This window comes from Salvia splendens, chromosome 19 (assembly GCF_004379255.2).
Source record: "Salvia splendens isolate huo1 chromosome 19, SspV2, whole genome shotgun sequence".
Lineage (NCBI taxonomy): Eukaryota > Viridiplantae > Streptophyta > Magnoliopsida > Lamiales > Lamiaceae > Salvia > Salvia splendens.
This window is the reverse complement of record NC_056050.1, coordinates 7865713-7870989: the sequence shown is the minus strand read 5'-3', so window position 1 is coordinate 7870989 and position 5277 is coordinate 7865713. Positions and strand designations below refer to the sequence as shown.

The 5277-nt window shown below is 44.6% G+C and overlaps 1 pseudogene; it reads left to right on the top strand.

Annotated features, from left to right (window-relative positions):
- The first annotated feature begins 2641 nt into the window (after positions 1-2641).
- Positions 2642-4993, top strand: LOC121778962 (annotated as a pseudogene).
- Positions 4994-5277: the final 284 nt, after the last annotated feature.

The window sequence follows — 5277 nt, the reverse complement described above, 5'->3', positions numbered from 1 at the left end:
ATTATCTCCTTCTAATCATTACATATGGCGATAGGCCGAATCAAAATCTCAATCGAAACAGAAATCGAGAAATCACCATTAATGAGGCGCTGCTGCAAAAACCCTTGCTTCTATCAAGGTTGAAGAGAGAGAAGCTACGTCATAAAATATTTAGGCCATCCACAACGTTGTTCTTATACCGTTCCTAAACCGTTCCTTAAACTACTATTTGTGGGCCCCACTGTACTTTTTTACTCCATTCCTTAACTAAGGAACGGAACCTGCAACCCTCAGTTTCTTATCCGTTCCTTAACCGTTCCTTAAATTACTATTCATTTAATTTCATTTCTTATTTTTATTTCCAACCCAATTTAATTAAAACAAACACACTTTATTAAAAAACACACAACATTAAAAAAATTACATCTTAAACTTAAAAAAAATAAAAAACACACAATAAAAAACACACAATTAAACGTGGGAAAATAAAAAACTACTCCGACGGTGAATCACCCCCGAAGGCGGTCGAGGTGGAGGGGGAGTCGGAAGGCCAAGTTGTGCCGCCATATGCACAATTCCGTTCCACCAGGCCACGTATTGGGAGTGCGAGAAGCGGGAAGTGTCCGCCATTGTGGCAGTAATGTACGCCACCATAAGTGTGTCCGAGCCTCCCCGCGAGCCCGATCCCGAGGCCGGCTGGCTTGATTCGCCTCGACCCTTCCTCGCTCTAGCCGCCTTCGTCCCTTGCGGCCGACGGCGCCCACGGCTGGATCCCCCGTATTCGCCAGCCGTACCCCCAAACACCTACGGTTCACCCTCGCTGGCCTCACCGATGTCACCAGACGAGTAGTTGCCGCTCGCCATGTGCTTCGTGCGCTTTGAGGTTGAGCCCGAGCTGGAGCGGACACCGCCGGCCCACCTTTCCTCGTCCTTGACGATCTGCCAAATATCAACAAATTTGAACTGTAGACCGGTGTCCTGGTGGAAGGCGCGCAAAGCCGCCCTCAGAATGTCGGCGCCCGAAGCTCCGCTTTGGTAGTGCGCCGCTTCGGCCGAGTAGATGCCGCAGAATTTTTTGACCTGTACGTCGACTCGGCCAAAGCGAGAACGGAGCATTGCATATTTGCGCTTCCGGGCCCCTTTCGGCTTAGTCTGGTGGTAGACATCACGGACCTTTTCCCAGAAGCACTTGGCGGCTTGTTGATTCCCGACGATGGGATCGTACGAGACGGTGAGCCAGACGTTGTACACCGCCTTTGTTTCTTCGTTGTTGTACGGATGCCGGCCAAGATCCTCCTGTTCCTTCTCCTCCTCCTCCTCGGCCGCCTCAGACGCAGCCCTTGAGCTTCCACCGCCTCGGCCTCCTCCCTTGGTGGGTTCAACAGGGATATCCTCCCGAATCTGGGACAATCCCTGAGAAGGCCGCGAGGCGGAGGGTCGAGCGTATGCATCCACATCGAAAGTGGGTGGTTGGTACCCACCCGGCGTCGACGAACCGGAACCACCAAGTGTGTTGTACATGGTCTCCCAATCGCCGAACGCGTTGAGATCCCACCCACCGGAGCCGCCACCGCCGTAGTTGCCGTCGCCGGACATTTGTGAAGAGATTGAATATGAAAATTGGAGAGGAAATGAAGTTGATTTAGGAAGAATAGATGTGTAGTTGTGTGTGAAATGAGGATGAATTAGGAGTATTTATAGAATAAGAAAATAAAAATAAAAATTTTAAAAAAAATTAAAAAACGGTAATATTACCGTTAATTTTTTTTTTATAAAATCGAATTTTTTTTAAAAAATAATTATTGCGTCAGCACGTGACGTCGCCCACTCGCGGGCCGGCGAGTGGGCGTCACGCACGACACAGGGAGAGCCACGTCGCCGAAGCGTGTGGCGGCACAGACCGTGCCGCGAGTCGTGCCGCCGGCACCCGGCACGGCATGGGAACGGCACCGCGACGAAACCATGCGCCGCAACGCGTTCCGCTGCGCTTTCGTTCCGGAGGAACGGCACGCGGAACGCCGGCGCCCGCGTTGCTGGTGCTCTTATAGGAACAAGATTAGATGGGTTTGGGCTCTGAAAAATACTGGATTATTAATGGGCCTTTATTATTGGGCTTTTCTTCCCCTTTATGAGCTTTTTCTTAAGTGTCACATTCCATATTTAATCCTCTATTCTAAAATCTTTTGTTCATTAATAATTTTATAACAAATTAAATTTTTAATTTTCTTTATCCTTTAAGTATTCCCGAAAGTTTGAGTATATTTTTTTAATTGTTAGGTGAGTAGATTCTAAATAAATAGTTCATGATAATAATTTATGTCATTAACTTTAAAATTATAGCATGTCTAAATTGATCTTTATTTAGTGTGTGGGAGTGAGAGAGAAATTGTTGGCTCTAATGAATCTTGAAAACACCATTAATTTTAGAAGCATGGTAAAACCAGACAATGAATGGAGAAAGCATGCACCCCACGTTCCCACATTGATAAACTGGGAGGAAAAATAAAAGAAGAAAGTTTGATAATAATCACATTCCCTCGAAAATAATAACCCTTAGCTCCCTCTCTCTAGCTAATCCAAGAGGAAGCCACAAAAAAAAAAAAAATAAATAACGAAGTTGGGTCAGCTTCGAGGTTGGATCATAAAAGTTAAAAACGCGAAAATGGTGCGCGTGCTAGAGGAGGAGAAGGAGCATTTGCGAGCCAAGTTGGGGCAGTTTAAGGGGATGTTTGATGGGATCAGGCAGAAGAGTTTGATCGTCGACACTAATGGTGCTGACTACGATCCTCTCTCCAAGAGCCAGGCTTCCAGCCCAATGGCCAGCAGCCGGCCCCGCCTGTTGAGCAACGGACCGAGGCTGTTAAGCCTAACGATGCCCCCCCTCAGGTAAAAATACATGTCCTGATGAATTTTAAATATGTTTATAAAATGGTGTTTGGTGTGATGTAGATTTGGATATGGTGAAGGAAAAGTTTCGTAGTTGCTTCTAGGAGAGGATATGTCCGGTGGTGGAAAAGGCGTCTCTTCTGCTCTGGCTTTGTCGAATGTTATTACGAACTTGGCAGGTTGCTGCTACTCCACACAAAACTAAAACAGCGAGGGAGGTCATTTTTAGTTCGTTTTAGAAAATATGATCTAAAAAATGACCTCCGTGTTCTCTAAAAATGACAGTTTTTCGTTCAATTTTATAAGCTTCTGCATTTGGAGAGCAAAAGAAATTAGAGCCGATGGCACCAGAAACAAAGGCAAGGTGGAAAAAGGAGATTGTCTGTCGCAGACCATATTGTTTAATTTGTTCCTTCTAAACAAAAGGCCAAAGATGGTAGCAACATGGAGGTCTCACTTTTCTCTCCTTCTTTCCTTCTCCATCATATTTGAAAGCTTAACAACATACTTGTCTCCACACCAGATCATGATAACAAGACAGAGAACTGACCTTCACATGAATATTCCTGCCTTGAAGAAACTGGATGGCATGCTCCTTGTAAGTAAGACTGATGATATCATCTTCAATTCCTCAATTTTCTACGATATTGATAATTGTGGCGGTGAGACGGGACTGCCTGGATAACTTCAAGGATCAGAATGAGTTCTACTACGAGAAGGGGCCGAGCAACAACGAAAAATGGTGGATCCCGCCGCCAAAGGTTCTTCCAAATGGCTTGTCCGAGGTTACACGAAAATGGCTGCAGTATCAGAAGGACTCTGTGAACCAAGTTCTGAAAGCAGCGATGGCGATAAACGCACAGGTTTTGACGGAGATGGAGATCCCCGAGAGCTACATAGAAGCTCTCCCCATGGTAATCAAGATTTGTAGTTTAAGGCATTATTTAGATGGGTAAATAGCCATTTAAATCACCAAGTTTGGTCAAAATCTGGTCTATCCCATAAAGGTTGAAATCCGCTAGTTAAATCGCGAAGTTTCAATTTTTCTAGTTTATCATATGAGTCGAATTTTAGGTGGAATCTTTGTTGACGTGATTGAGATTTCAAGATGGACTGGGATTTAAATCACGAAAATGATGCGTGTATAATCCAAAGTGTAATCATAAGGAGCTTGTTCTTAAAGTTTGATTGAAATTTCAAGATGGATTTCAATGTAGAGATGCAAAGATTCCACTTAAAATTCGACTCACCCGATAAACTAGAAAAATTGAAACTTAGTGATTTAATTACTAGATTTTAAATAGACTAGATTTTGACCAAACTTGCTGATTTAAATGACTATTTACCCTATTTAGATTTGTTGCGAGATTTGGTAAGAGGGTGTGGTGTGGTGTGGGCAGAACGGGAGAGCGAGCCTCGGGGATGCAATGTACAAGAGCATCACGGATGAATTCTTTGACCCGGACGTGTTCCTCCAGTCGGTGGACCTGTCATCGGAGCACAAGATCCTTGACCTGAAGAACAAGATCGAGGCATCGGTGGTGATCTGGGAGAGGAAGATGAATGCCAAGGACAGCAAGCCGGCTTGGGGATCGGCTGTGAGCATGGAGAAGAGAGAGATCTTCGAAGATAGAGCAGAGACAATCCTGCTCATTCTCAAGCATAGATTTCCCAGGAATCCCTCAATCCGATCTAAACATAAGCAAGATCGAATACAACAGAAACGTGGGGCACGCCATTCTCGAGAGATACTCAAGAATCATCGAGAGTCTGGCCTTAACCGTGCTCTCGAGAATAGACCATGTCATGCTCATCGACTCCCAGGCTTCCGGGGAACAAGTGAAGCCCTTCATCCCGCCCAAGTCGGACGCAGACACCCCTACATCGAAGCCCACGCTGCTCGACTTCATGGGGAGAATGGGGAGCCCGACCCCAACAAGGACGAACCGCCTCCTACTATCAAGCCAACCATCATTGCTACAAACAAGAGATTCCTAGAGAAGCTTGAGAACTTGAGTGGCCTAAGAAGTCCATCCTTACGCCATTAGTCCTCACAAATGCCAATATCATTTATGTATGTATATATAAAATGATCATAACTAAACTAATCAAACTTCTAGTTTTTCACCTTTTTAGGACAACACAAATACATACTTCAACTCTGGATTTGATGTAGTAGCATTAGAAATGCAAGCAACTCGCTCTACACAAGAATGTAACGGTTTTGCTAAGTTGATCTTTCTGGTTTAGAGCAGACTTATTGTTTTCTATGATTGATGGAAAGAGAAAAAAATTCTCTACTATTTAGATATGTGTTATACGGAGGTGTCAATTGCTAACCCACTCCTTAATTGATGAGTACAACTAATTTAAGATCACATGATTTGATTTTAGAGATAATGGTCTATAAAT